The sequence below is a fragment of the Nyctibius grandis genome, chromosome 1, assembly GCF_013368605.1.
Source record: "Nyctibius grandis isolate bNycGra1 chromosome 1, bNycGra1.pri, whole genome shotgun sequence".
NCBI classification, from domain to species: domain Eukaryota; kingdom Metazoa; phylum Chordata; class Aves; order Nyctibiiformes; family Nyctibiidae; genus Nyctibius; species Nyctibius grandis.
Window position 1 is genome coordinate 69,643,516 of NC_090658.1, and position 14,447 is coordinate 69,657,962.

Here is a 14,447-nt window from a genome sequence, read left to right on the forward strand (position 1 = left end):
CAGGAGCAATAGTCCTGGTGGCTGCGTGTATGCCTTCCTCTGCTGTAACAGTCGCCTGCACCCCAATGGCTGTAGTCTGAAGGAAAGGGGAAATGAGTAGCACGTTTCTTACCATCGTGCTACAAATCTTGCCTTTGCTGCTCTGGCAAAATACATGTTTTTGTGAAGTAACTGCATTGCCTGATGCATCAGTACTGTACTCCTTGGACGTGGAACTAAAAACCAAAATGTTTTCTCTGACTTTATTTTAATCTATAGATGTGAAATGTTGAGGGAGGCAACATTAGGAGCAAATGCTTTCTCTTGCTCTGAAGGAATGCATTTACTATGGAATCGTCACTTCAGTCCCATACATTCATACCTCTCAAATGAGTTACACTAGTATTCTAAACCATTTTTAAAAAGCTGGTACTGAAATTTTTCCCATGTTTTCATCGTAAAAATAATACCACGATTTGTTGTACTTGAATAAAGGTATACTTAATATGTTGGTTTATGTATATGTTCATCTGGTTATGCTGATTTTTTCATAGTGTATAAGTTTGCTTTGAATCATTGACATAGGAGACATCTGGTTACATTTGTAACGTAGTCGTAGGGAAAAGAGGACTGTCTTACCTTACCTAACGCGCCCCAGTAAAGCTAATGTGCCCTTTTAAAATCGAGAAAATTGTCTAAACTATGTATTCAGTTATAAAAGTAGTGTGTAGTTCTGTGTCATCTCCTGTGACTTGAAGCAGCTTACAGCTGGCCAAACTCAGTTTTTCCTTGAACGTGTTGAAAAGACATTAAAAGTCATAAAGAGCTGGGGTGGAAGCGGGGGGAGAGGAACAACATTAAAGGTGTATGTAAAGGCAAGACAAAGTTTCCCTAGCAGTGGAGTTCAGTATTACCGGCAAAGGTACGTTCTCATTTTTACCTCGTTCAAGGGTCTGATATTATCTACTGTGTGTATTCACACCGATAAGATGTAAAGATGGAAAAAAATGCGGTGATAATGTCACGGTTTGGTGCTGGAGAAGTTCGTATCCCTGAAATTATAATCTTGATAATTTAACTTTCTTAAATGTGTTATTTCCCTGACTAATTTTCATTTTGCTTGGGCAGTTCCCTATTAACATAATTTACATGTATTTTAATGCATAAGGGGTTTTGCACATATCATTCCCATGGGGGGTGCCTTCTACCTTTGAGAATTGATGGAATAATTCTTTTTTATTGATGTCAAGCTAATGAAAGTCAGCAAATTTAAATTGAGGCGCTCATACCTTTTCAGTCCGTATGTTCCAGGTGCAATGTTCTCGTGCGCTTCTGATAACAACATGCACTGAAGTGTGAACTCATCTAAAAGATGGTGCCAAATCATGACTAAAGTATGTTGCTGCTTTTGATGTGTCTTGAAAAAATTATTTTAGAGGAAGCTGAGAGGCTTACTAGTGTCTGGTGTATTAAAATACACTGACTTAATTTTTCATGGAAGAAAATATTGGAACAGCACCAGATTAAAAAGCAGGCTCCTGAGCAGCTCATGTGTACTTGCAGCTGAAGGATGAATGCCAGAGTGATTCTTTGATGGCTCTGATTTAGGGTAATAATAGGATTCCCCCTTTATGTGGACACCTATTTCCACAAAGCTTGTAAGAATTTAATGACTTTGTGACTTCTGCCCTTCTGCAGTTTCGACTGAATTGGCCAAGAGACCCACAAGATATTAGATGTCACGAGAGGGTATGAAAGTTGCACGCAGGTACACAGTCTGTTCACATAAGCTTTAACTCTTGAGGAAACCAGGTTAAAAATAACTCTTTGTGATGCAGGTGGAGAGTAGGACATACCTAAAGCACCATTGCCATTAGAAGTGTAGCCCAGAAAATGTATGAACTGTGAACCATTTTAGTTCCTTGGATACTTTCAGTCAATATCGCCTTCCTCTGTCAACTTGAATTCCCTTACCATTCAGATCCTCTTAGTAACCGGTGATCAGCATAATTTTTTTTTAAAAAAAAAACAACAGTTAATTGTTCTCTACCTCGTTATTTTCCGAATCTAGATAGTAGCATTACCCAGTCACTAATAATCTGGTTTCCTACACATAGTAACTGAAGAAAGAGAAAAAAAATCTTGTTTTCTGAAGTGCAGAGAAGAGTACAGAGGTTGAGGTAATAGGTCAGATATACATTGGAAATGGAAAAATGGAATTATGCTAGGAAATGTGCACTATTTGACAAAAAAAGTATTACATATGATTTCCTAAAGAAAGTTCTCAAACTTCCTAAAACTAATTTGGTAAGGCAGAGTTCAGCCAGTCCATAACATGCTCGTATCACAGTGAATACGTGATAACTGAACCTGCCTAACCAAAGTATTGCTAGAGGAGTGAATAAAAGGTGGGTGATTCCCATAGCATGCACTTCAGAGTAACATACAATGTTAGTGACTGATCAGTCACATCTTGTGTAAAACTTTGAATGTGTTGCCACTCACACACGATGCTGACATTTCATTTTACAGTCTAAAATGTTATCGACTGCTAAGGGAATGAAACCAGATTAACATGGTCAGTGAAGAGTGATGCTTCAGATTATTTAGCCTGTATATAGAATTTAAGAGGACAGAAGGGACAGCAGAGCTGTTATTAAGTAGAGAGTATATGAAGTTGACATTGCTGACAGTTTTTTTAGACTGCCAAGGTTGAGGCTAACTGATTTACATGTATTCTTTTGTTTTGTTTAGGGAACTAGAGAAAAATATTGAAAATTTAATTAGAAGAAATCTACTGTGGCAGTAAATAAAGAAGTGATGGGCCTGGCAGCTCTGTCCCAAAGTAGTTAGAAGGAATAAATTAAGTCCAAGGTTTCTCACTCCTTGTTTAAAGCATGAACTTCATCACCTCCAAAATGATTTTCCCTTGTGGTTTTCGTTTGTATTATTAGTTCAGGCAGTGTAGAACTTCTCTATCTCTATGTGCATTTGGTTCATATAGATGGATGAAAATGCCATTTGAGATGATGCGCATCTGGAAGTAATTGTGAAATAGCAGAAAATGACTTTTTAATCTGATATGAGGAATAAAAAGTTCTGGGTGGTAACATTTCAGCTGCAAGTGTGCATTTAGTCCACCATCGTATTGCTCTGAATTCATTCCCACAGCAGTTGGGGATTGATCCAAAGGCCTTTGATGTCAATGGGAGTCCTTCCACTGACATTAATGTGCTTTGGATTAGGTCTTTAGAAGTCATAAATCTGTCTAGACCATAATTGTTTCCTTGAAATTGTTCCTGATGATGTTTCTGCTCTTAGGGAAATTTGTGAAAGTCAAATCACCTCCTGTAGCAGGATGCTAAGATATGTCTGTTCCTGATTAATGTACAAATGAGGGAAGATATCAGATGCTAAATGTATATGAAATGAAGCTTCTCTCACTGTTGTTTTTATGTTTGGATCAATGCTTCTACAATGACTTTTAGCTGTACCATCATAATAGGCACTGGAGAGCTAAGTGGTAATATAAATTTAGAGAAGAATGCAGATGTTGCCTAAGTCACATTTCTTTTCACTCATTCATAGGAAAAAGCTATTAATATGTTTAGATTTCAGTGATCTTTTGCATAATGTCTTTTATCTCACAAAGAGGAGATTTTAACTTACTTGCTGAGCTTTCCAAAGATGGAAACAGCATATTAGCATGGCATGTTTTCCTCTTTTGTATGTGAAATTGCAGTAGCTCGCTGAGCAACCCACATCTGCCAGTTCTGATAAGTGATACCTTTGGTTGTAAATAAAAAATTGAATGATCTTTGGATGGCATACTTGATGATGGTTATTAAAAAAGCAGTTAACTGAGGGACACCTCCAGATTTCCGGACACAAAACCTATAATGTGGGTATTTTCATACACGTGCAGAGAGTAACAAAATCATGGAATTCAATTACCAAAATTTGATGTGAGTAAAAAGGAATTTAATGTAACAACAGTTGCAACAATCAGGTAGTTAAGCTGCCTGATGGATATGTGTGGGACTACAATTTTCAGAGAATGTGTTTCCCATTCTTTATGATAAGGCACCAAAGAGAAGTACTCTTTTCTGCTTGTTGCTTGACATCTCTTTATTCCCCTTATAATAGATATGCAATTAAAATGGCCATTTAAAATGACCATTTGATAATACTACAGTGCGGGGTCTTTTTAATTTTAGTTCCCCTTTTTTCCTGTCCATTCATCATTTCTTATTTGCCTTTTCTTATGTCTTTATCTTCTTTGTGTCATTGTAAAATTAGAAATGTTCAGAGAAGGTAAACTCTACCACCTGATAGGACTGGGCTCATTAGCCCCTTTTCACACAGACAGCCTATGTCCACTTCCATTTTATATTGAGGTTAACTGTACCAGTGGATAAAATGGCTCCTTGGAATGCCTGGGGTTGAAGAGTGTGTGAGGTGGAACAGGCAGAGCTTTCTGCCTCCAGCAGTCCGTCACAGGCATCTCACATGCACGTTTGGCCCGGGAGAGACAGGAGTTTGGCTTATCTGTGCATCAGCGGAGCTTTAGAGCAGCCCCATTAAGGGACAGTGCTGTTTCACCTTTTCAAAGAATGGATGAGAAAGAGGTCTCTATGAATTACTGTGTTTCCATCCAGTCAGTAGTCTTCAGCCAGAATGATGCTTTCTCCACATTAGCAGGCATGTCAACACTGGCAGTCCAGAGTAGGTTTTGCCATTCACATCATTGACGTGTAAGTTGAATTCTGCACCCAATAAAGCAACCAGTTGCTGATGCTAGAAATACCCCTACATACATTTATCTTACCACTGTTGTTAGTGCCAGTACAGAAACTACAGTTCAAACTGGTGAGGTCAGAATCAGTCATGCTTGAAACCAGTTCCATGAAATGATGCATTAGATTGGGAGATTTTAATACACACACATTGGATTTGGAAGTTTGTAGGAGAGTCCCAGATTGTTTTAGAAGTAGCAACAAAAGCTTGAGTGGCACTCCAGTGGTGATGGTAGGCTCTGAGCTGGTCATCACTGTCCTGTAGTTCTTATGTGCTGTCATTACAGAAAACACTGTGGATGCATTCAATGTTGCAATAGTAGCAGCTTCTTTCCTATGCTGCAACTTAGCACTGGTGAAGTAAAAATCATTTATGTGGCAGACTGATGATATGATTGTTTATAATGAGTTGATGTCACTAGGTCACACATAAGCCAACACAGATGATAGAAAATCAAATTCTTAGAGAGTATGTGTGGCTGGTGGTCACAGAGCTGGTGGGAAAAGTGCCTGTCAGCAGCTCATTGCTCTCTTACAAATGACTGATCTCACTCAGATTCGCCAAAATAAACTAACTTAACATAGTCAAAATAATTTTAAATGTTTCCTAGGTTAGAACAGTTGCATGAGCAGTTCTTAAAGCAGGCGGGAAATGACAGTACATGCTGGAGTAGTGGTAAAAGGCAAGGGGGAGGTGGTCTTCACCATCTTCAGGTGCAGCCAGAAGGTCTCGAGGTTGTGTTTAAAACTGCTAGAAGAAATTGAACCTCAAGGTCAAAGCTGCTTCAGTCCAACTGCAAAAAACAAACACAAAATGTTATATCAATATGCAACACCTTGGCACAGAGGTGATAAACTTTGCAATTATCCATCCTTGTATTAACAGCTACCTAACACAGAGATATTTTGCATAGAAATAAAAATATTTTTGAGCAATAAAGCTGCTCACTGTGCACATGGACAGGAAGGACAAGCAGGGCTTTATCTCAGAAAAGAATGATGCTCAAAGAACGCAGAACTTCAGCAACATCTAAATCAGAAATGTGCTTATTGGTTTTTATGAAAACCATTTATGGCCCTAAAATCAGCATCACTATGTTTCTTTGTATCTAATAAAACACTTTTAACTAAATGAAAAGAAGTTCCACCTCATTGTCATGAACATTACAGGGGTTTATTAAACTATTTGCTTGTCATGTCTGACAGAGTGCTAAGTGGAGTTCTACAGCTAGTCATCTAGAAATAAGGAGTAGCATTGCCAAGCATAGTAGCACTTCCTAAACACTGTCAAATGTGTTGCAGAGCAAGTCAGTATGGTTGATTGGCACTGCTGCCAAATTACTTGAATACAGAGATTGATGCTTTGTCGGCTGTGTAAGGAGACAACGACTCTGAAATCCAGGAGCGCAAACTGCTTTCTGGAAAGATCCTGACCAGAAGGGTATGGAGATGGACCTCGCAGGAGGGACGATCTTTCTAGAAATCGTGTGGTTATCTCACATCTGTCTGTCAGAGCAAGAGACAGTTACAGGCACTGTTAAAGCGATTTTTGTAGCCAGGTAAATTCAAAGTGTAGGGAATGGAATTATGACCCTGTGTGTGGTTTTCAATGCTGTCGACTTTGGAAGTGTGTGGAGGCTTTTGTGCAAATTCAGCAGCCTGGACAGGACTGTGAATATTCTCCGTGCTTCACAGTGACGTGGTGATAAAGGTTCTTGATCAAGATGGACTTCCAGAACCCTTTCTTCTCAAAAAGGTCACAAAACAGATTGCATCCTTTGCCACTTTTGATTAACATTTGCTTTGTTGAGTCAACAGGAAAGGTAACCACATTCAATACCATATAGATGCCAGAATATTTAACCTGAACATTAAATCAGAGGTCCCATATCTGCTGACCTGTGTTACTTACTCTTTGCTGATGACTGAGTATTGGTTATTCACACATATGTAAGCAGACTACATATTATCGACTGTTTCAGCCCCTTTGCCAAGTGGTTTGTCCAGGCCATTAGCATAGGGGAAAAAGGTCCTGCTCTAACCTTGCTGTGGTGGAAAATATCCTGAGGCAGTACTCTGCACTGACAGTACACTAGTGAAATTTGTGAGAACAGCAGTGCTACTTCAGCAGCATACTGCTTTCGAAACACCACAGTTAATAGCAAAGTCATGGAGGGAATAGCAAAAGCCAATATAGTATTTAGGACGTTAAAGCAGTATGTTTGAAATGAGAGACATCTGGCTTCCCGCAAAAGGAAACATCTATTCTGCATTAGTTGCTGCCACATTTTGTGTGGCTACAAAACTTGGACCATTTATGGTCTCCACATCGAGCATCCAAACCATTTCCAATGCACTGCTTTCATGCCCGTGGTGCCATAAAGCTGGGGGATGTTACCTCGAATGCTGCACTCCTAAATTGCTGTCACATTGTCAGCACTGCAGCAATATTACAGAATGTCCAGTTATGCCAGATGTAGTTCTCATGTTGGACAACAGATTGCCCAAAGCCGGTTTCTATGGGCAGTTGAAATGCAGAGAAAAGCTGGGAGGTAGCATAATGAGCTGGTTAATGGGCAAGTTTAAGGCAAATCCTCAGTTATGTGTCATCAGGTTCACAGTGTGGGAAATTACATCTGAAGATTTTCTGCTCTGGCAGAGAATAGGTGCTTATGCCATCCTAACATGCAAATCAAATCAGAATGGCGCTGTATGGTATAAGTGAATATGGTAGTGAAACAGATTACGTCTGTACACTTCACAGTATCATGCAAATGGGCCTCTTTCTGGGACAATAAAACCAAATCCTTATGTACTGATGGAAAACAGGCATCATAATCACTCTCTCCATCCCTGGTGCTACTGTATGACCAACTGCCATTTCAAAGGGCTACTTATGGAAGACGTAAATCATATTTTTTGTAAATCATATCGTATGAAGATAATTTTTTAAACCATTTTCTGACTGTACATCTTATTGTTGGGACTGCTAGATAATGACAGGGAAACTAGACTGTTGACTATTTGCAAGAACTGTTGGAGGACGACTCTTTTTCCATGTGAGAGAGAGAGAGAGAGTGGAATTCTACAGTTATTGCAATTGACATTAAAATTGCCTTGACATATGGAAGGCAGTTGATTTGCACAAGTACAGGCATTTTTTAATGTGAGCCTTAATTTTTATGTACAGTAACATCATCCAGCTTATCTGAATTGTCTGCTTGTTTTGTTGACCCATTAGAGTAGAAAATACTTAGTCAATACTCCATTCAGCCATGTATGGAGGCTCCTTGAGCCCTACCCAATACAGAAGTATTTCATCAAGCCAGATTTTGTCATTGCCATTGCTGACCATGACATGATACGAAATGCAAGATTTGCAGCAAATTGTCTTAACATTTTTTAGGCTAAAGGGGAAATATAATCATGCAGGATAAGCTGACTGTAAGTCTTTTATCTTTTTCTCTTCCTTCTCAAGATGTAGCTGTTCCCTGTTTGAACATGGTTAAGGTAGTTAGAAGCAATTTGTACTGTGGTATAAATGTTTGAGACAGAAACATAAATGAAACATCCCTAAACCGGAAGCTAAGTACAGATTTCAGATACATTTAATTTGCCAGCTTTGAAATGGGATACTGTGTTTTAAATTCATTTTTGATGAGAACAGATACTCTTGGCCATTTTCCTATCCTGATGTTTGTGTAACATTAATTTTGAGAACTACGTGGTCTTTGTCTCCTGTTAGAATGTCTAACTAGATGTTTTACAGCAAAGTGAGTAGAGATATCATCATAATGAACACTAGAAAATACTTTATCTGTGTGATGGCTAGCTTGTGATATTTATGGTGCTGCAATGTATTTTTAACTTGGTTAAACAACTTTGAGGACTTGTTTCAGGTTTGGGGTAGGGCATCCTGGGCTGCATCAAAAGAAGCGTGGCCAGCAGGTCGAGGGAGGGGATTCTGCCCCTTTACTCCGCTCTCGTGAGACCCCACCTGGAGTACTGGGTTCAGCTCTGGGGCCCCCAACATAAGAAGGACATGGAGCTGTTGGAGCGAGTCCAGATGAGGGCCACGAAGATGATCAGAGGGCTGGAGCACCTCTCCTATGAAGACAGGCTGAGAGAGTTGGGGCTGTTCAGCCTGGAGAAGACAAGGCTCCAGGGAGACCTCATAGCAGCCTTCCAGTATCTGAAGGGGGCCTACAGGAAAGTGGGAGAGGGGCTTTTTACAAGGGCATGTAGTGACAGGACGAAGGGGAATGGTTTTAAACTGCAAGAGGGTAGATTTAGATTAGATATTAGGAAGAAATTCTTTCCTGTGAGGGTGGTGAGACACTGGAACAGGTTGCCCAGAGAAGCTGTGGATGCCCCCTCCCTGGCAGTGTTTAAGGCCAGGTTGGATGAGGCTTTGAGCAACCTGGTCTAGAGGAAAGGTGTCCCTGCCTGTGGCAGGGGGGTTGGAACTAGATGATCTTTAAGGTCCCTTCCAACCCGAACTGTTCTATGATTCTATATGAAATATAAATGTGTGCTTTCATGTTTGTGCTGAGGCCTTTCCACTGTCTCTTCCATTTTATAACTATTCCTGTCCAATTTAATACGATGTATTTAAACATTTCTGGTGGGAGTTCCTTATTAAAGAGAAAGGTCTTGTTTCCATTGTGATATACAGCATTGCCTTTCCTAGGCATGCCTGTGCTTCTCTGCACAGTGTATCAGGGATGCTTTTCTGCAAACAGAATAGCTCATTTCTTTAACAGCACACTCATATAAAAAATAATATTGTAACTTCATCTTCAGCAAACAAGCAGTGGCAAATCAACAAGTGTCAGGAGGCAAAGGAGAATGTATGTTCTTGTACCTGAACAATTTGCTGCGTTTCTTGAGATATGTTATGGATTCAAGGCTGGATGCTGGATCTTGCCCCATTTCTCTCTGTAGCTGTAGATTTTCTCATAGACATCTCGTTAAGATCAGAGCGTGAGATTTTGGTTGGAGGATTGCTCTCGTCTGGCTTTAACTATGGAGTAAAGGGAAAAAATACAGATACTTTGCCTGGATAGAGTGAGCATAGTTGTTGCAGCTGTGTATATGTTGAACAGTAACTTGCAAAATAACAATAACCAACTGTTTTTCCTATGCTCTGAGGATGTACCTTCATTTTAAAGTCTGGCTTTTATTCCACATGCTCAATTTCTCCACTCACATCTAACAATGTGATTATTAGTAAATTCCCATGAGTAGTATTGAAGAAAGATGCTGTCTTAGGAATATTTTAAGTTTTTCAAGACAAAAAGGACTTGGTATCAGAATTATTATTGATTTCCAGTCACTGTAAAGTATACACACATCATAGTAAAGGTTAAGTGCCTAGAAGAATGTAAAAGAGCAACGACTTTAAGTAAAAAGAAATTCCAGGTTAAAAAGAAATCAGACTATAGTAAAGGCAGTGAACTACTTTCTTTATGAGTAAGTCTGGAATGTTTTCTTCATACAGCTACTGTAATCAGGATGTTTTCTCTTTTTTCCGAAAGCTGAAAACAGATCTAAGCCAGTCTAACAGCTAAAGATTTGACGGTTGGATCCTAACGCTCCTAAACCTTTGGCATAACAAATGTTGCCTTTGAGAACTTATGCCATTATGTTTGGGCATCTTAAATCACTCTGCAGAAATAATATAAAGTAAAATAAAATTCTCTACTTCTAAATAGAAGGTATGGTCCTGGCATCTGTGCTTCTGCCGCGAGTGCTGTCCTTCTGTGCCACAATCAGCATGAGCTTTTCTTAGATTTCTGCTTGTGGGCATATGGACAACTGGAAGTCATTTGGAGATGCCAGTTGTCCTCATTTTTTTTTTCTTATGTCCTTATCCACTGTCAGTTGCTAAGGATGATACTAGTTTTACTCTGAAGCAGTATGCAGTCAGATTGCTTTGTGTACATTTTAGAATTTCAGAAGCAGGGAGCAAGAGAAGCCATTCTAAGGACTATCGTATGCGCGTATACAGGTATTTTCTACCAACAGAAGATGGTGTTGATTTCTCAGCCTGTGTAAAGGCTCTGTCTCAAGTTTTTACATACACTTGCCCAGTACCTGCTAAAGACTAGTCAGATGGAAGCAATCAGATGCTCTCATCAATTTATAGACTTTCCACGCCCATTTGAAACCCAAGACTTTTAAAAGCTACGGATCATTACTAGTTTGGAGGCTACCCTGCCCGTGGGACTAAGAATTTCTGCTAGTCGTCCTATCTTTTGTTGGTAGCCTTTTGTTCAGCAAAAATTGCTTTCTTCCTTTCACACCAACTATTCATGTTGCTGGGTTTTATTTTCCCATCCACTCATATAAACTGATGCACCAGCACAGCATTATAATGAATTTCTGTTTGGTTAGGCAGAAGTTGGATTGTCGTGAGTAATCGAATTACTCCTCTGGAGACAGGATTTCTAAGTAAAGTGATGAGGTGAAGCGATTACAGCTGTAACCCTTACAAGCATAAAAAGATGTGTTATGCTAATCCTTTGTGAATGGGCTGAATTGAAAGTGAGGGGAATAAAAAAGAATGCTCTTGGAAAAAGAAGGGGGTATGAAAGGACTAGTGTGTCATTTATTCCCTTTTCATTCATCCTCTGTTGCTATAGAGAAAAAAAAAAGGTAGTGGTAAACCGGAGTGCTTTACCTTTCAAGTCTGTCATTCAAATCATTTAATCTTAAGCTGCCTGAAATACTGTGTAAAAAATCAAGGAGGAAAAAAAAAAAAAAAAAGGAGGAAGGATAGGTATAGCAAAAAGAAATGTGTGAAAAAGTGCTAGTAAGTGTAGGTTGCTTTTTTGAGGTTACAAAACCTTGTATGACCTTATCTTACCTTGGTGTAAAAACAGCAGAGTGAGGAGGGGGGGAAAAATACTGAGGAAGGTATGAGTTACGCCAAACATTACCTTTATCTGCAAACATTTATAGCACAAGTGTGAGATCTTGGTTACCCCCAGGCTTGTTTATTTTCTGTTTCAGCTTTTTCAGCTGTTATACAGGAGTGTTTTGTCTCAAGTTAATACCTGAAAAGACTTTTAAAGGTACAGCTAGAAGGAGAGGTGGCATGTGAATTACAATGTAGTAATTAACTGACTAGAGCAGCAGAAATAGGTTTTGTTAATTGGAGAAGAAATAACTTTTTGTTTTTAGAAGACCAACCTGAATATAAATGGCCAATGGTATAAGTTGGTTTTTGGCTTTTTTGATTTTGTTTTCTAAGATTTCAAACAATTTTCATTGTTGCTCGTTTTTCCCCTCTCTGTATACTTTGCGGAGGGAGAAAGGTGGGGTAGTTGACCCCAGCCAGCAACTAAGCACCCCCCCACCTGCTGACTCACTCTGCTCACTCACTCTGCTCACCAGCAGAATGGGGAAGAGAATCAGAAGTGCAAAAGTAAGAAAACTTGTGGGCTGAGATAATGATGGTTTAATAAGTGAAGGAAAGATTAATTATTTTTTAAAAAGTGGTGCAAAGCAGTCACTCACCACCTCCCACAGACAGCCCAATGCCTAGCCAGTCTCTGAGCTATGGTTGCTTTGGGAATTCAAAACTCCCAGCTTTTATTGCTGAGCCTGGCCTCATATGACATGGGGTATCCCTTTAGTCAGTGGGGGTCAGCTGTCCTGGTTGTGCCCCCTCCCATCCTCTTCCCCACCCCCAGCCTGCTTGCTGTAAGGCAGCGTGAAAACAGAGAAAGCCTTGATGCTGTGCAAGCGCTGCTTAGCTATAGCTAGAACATCCCTGTGTTATCAATACTGTTTTGGTTGCACATCCAAAACACAGCACCATACAGACTGTGATGAGGACAATTAACTTCATCCCAGCCAGACCCAGTACCTTCTCTAAGAATGCTTACATTTTATGGTCATGTTTTTCAGCATACTGTCTTTGCAAGGAGAAGATTGGGGAAAGTTTGGGCAAAATTCCTTCCACTGTGTCTGCCTACAGGGATGATTCAAATTTGGTGTTCTGAAAGTTTCGTATTAATGAAATCCTCCATTAGCTCTAAATTTGGAAAGAAATACCAATGCGGACAGGAGGATGAGCTGTTAATTTTTCCCTGTCAGATATCTGAAACTAACTGGAGTTTGAGAACAGAGCCTTTGAAGGAAAAGGAGAAAAAATATAATTTCCAGAGCTACTACTTTACACTTGCATTTCCCCCAAATTTCTTGAGTTCAACCTCCCTGGAAAGTCTCTGTCTACTACTCTCCTACTGTTTTGCCCACATCCCTCTTGAAATTTTTTAAGATACTAGCCAAGGTGAAAGGACTTACTTTAACCTTAGCGATTTTCAAACCATTCCTTTTCATCTCATCGTGGCTGGAACGGACCCTTGTGCATTAGGAGCCCTATCTGAAGAGGAAGGGATACCCCAGCTCTGAACTAACTGGCCCTAATCTCAGCTGTAATCTTCCCTCATCCAACGCTAAAGACAGGAATGAATTCCAAGCTGAAATCTTCTGTTTACTAGAGTATTTAATGGGCCAAACGTGAGAAAGGTCTTTGCAAAACGCTGAGCAGGAGTCTCTTACACTTGTTACCCACCTGTGCAGTGGCGCAGGCATGGTGACAATGCTATGGGAGAAGGTATTTGGTTTTAATGAAGGAGCACCTGCCAGTATAAAAAGCCAGTTCTTCTAGGGCAACAGGATGAGGAAAATTAGCCTTCTTCAAAAAAAATAGAGTTTAAATTTGGCTGTTGCTGTCACTAGGTTTTCAATCAGCAATTGTAATTAAAGTTTCTTAAATATTAATGGTACTTTTAACCCTTACCAAAAGTCAAGAGCAGTGTAAAATGGTTCAATGCAATGGAACTTGTTTTGAATTCAGGTTCACTAAGTAAACATTTTTAAGTCAATGAGCTGAGTGAGAACGAAATTTAGTTAGTGTATTGCTATGCAGTAAAATATTTCATGTATTTTACTGTGTCTTGAAAAGTGCTTTACAAGCTCTCAATGAACAGATAGAAAATTTAGATTAAAAATATATTCTGGTGATGAAACTGATTTAATAAATACCTGCAATATCTGTGAATGTTTAATAAAGTATTTTTTGGTTAGTGGGCATAAATACATTTTGCTGTAAATTAATGAAAATAAGATTTTTTTGTGTATGATTCTGCTGGTAGCTTAGAGCCAGTACATCTAACAAATTGTCAAAAAAATTTGCAGTAGGTATTGCTTTTATGTAAACTGAAAGTCCTTAAATCGTCATCTTTACTCACTACATTTAATGAAGCAGAAGATGAAGAGACTTGAAATAAGTCTTTTCTTTAGTAGTTTGTATTAAGAGTGGTAGGACCACTCCTCCATTTGTCCATACTGGCATAGCCCTGCTGATTTCCACTGACAGTCCACTCTCAAATGCATATGGAGTTGTTTGATTTCCCAGATCTCAAGAGTAGCTGAATTTAGAGAATAATTGAAGCAAAGTGGAACATTTTGAGTTTAAAAACCTGTTCATACTTTTTAAAAAACACCTCTGTGTTTACAATACCAATAACAGAAATTTTAAAAGGAGTAAATGGACTCTGAAATTTGGTCCTTGCTTTGCTTGTATTTAGGCTTAATCTCATTTTGATTCATTCATTTGATCAGTAAAGATTACTCTGAGAAAGAATTTCGTTATGCTTA

At 39.2% G+C, this 14,447-nt stretch overlaps 1 protein-coding gene across 1 annotated transcript in view; it reads left to right on the forward strand.

Annotated features, from left to right (window-relative positions):
* Positions 1-14,447, forward strand: part of PTPRK (protein tyrosine phosphatase receptor type K) — a 361,688-nt gene that overhangs the window by 295,923 nt on the left and 51,318 nt on the right. The gene's annotated exons all lie outside the window — the stretch shown is intronic.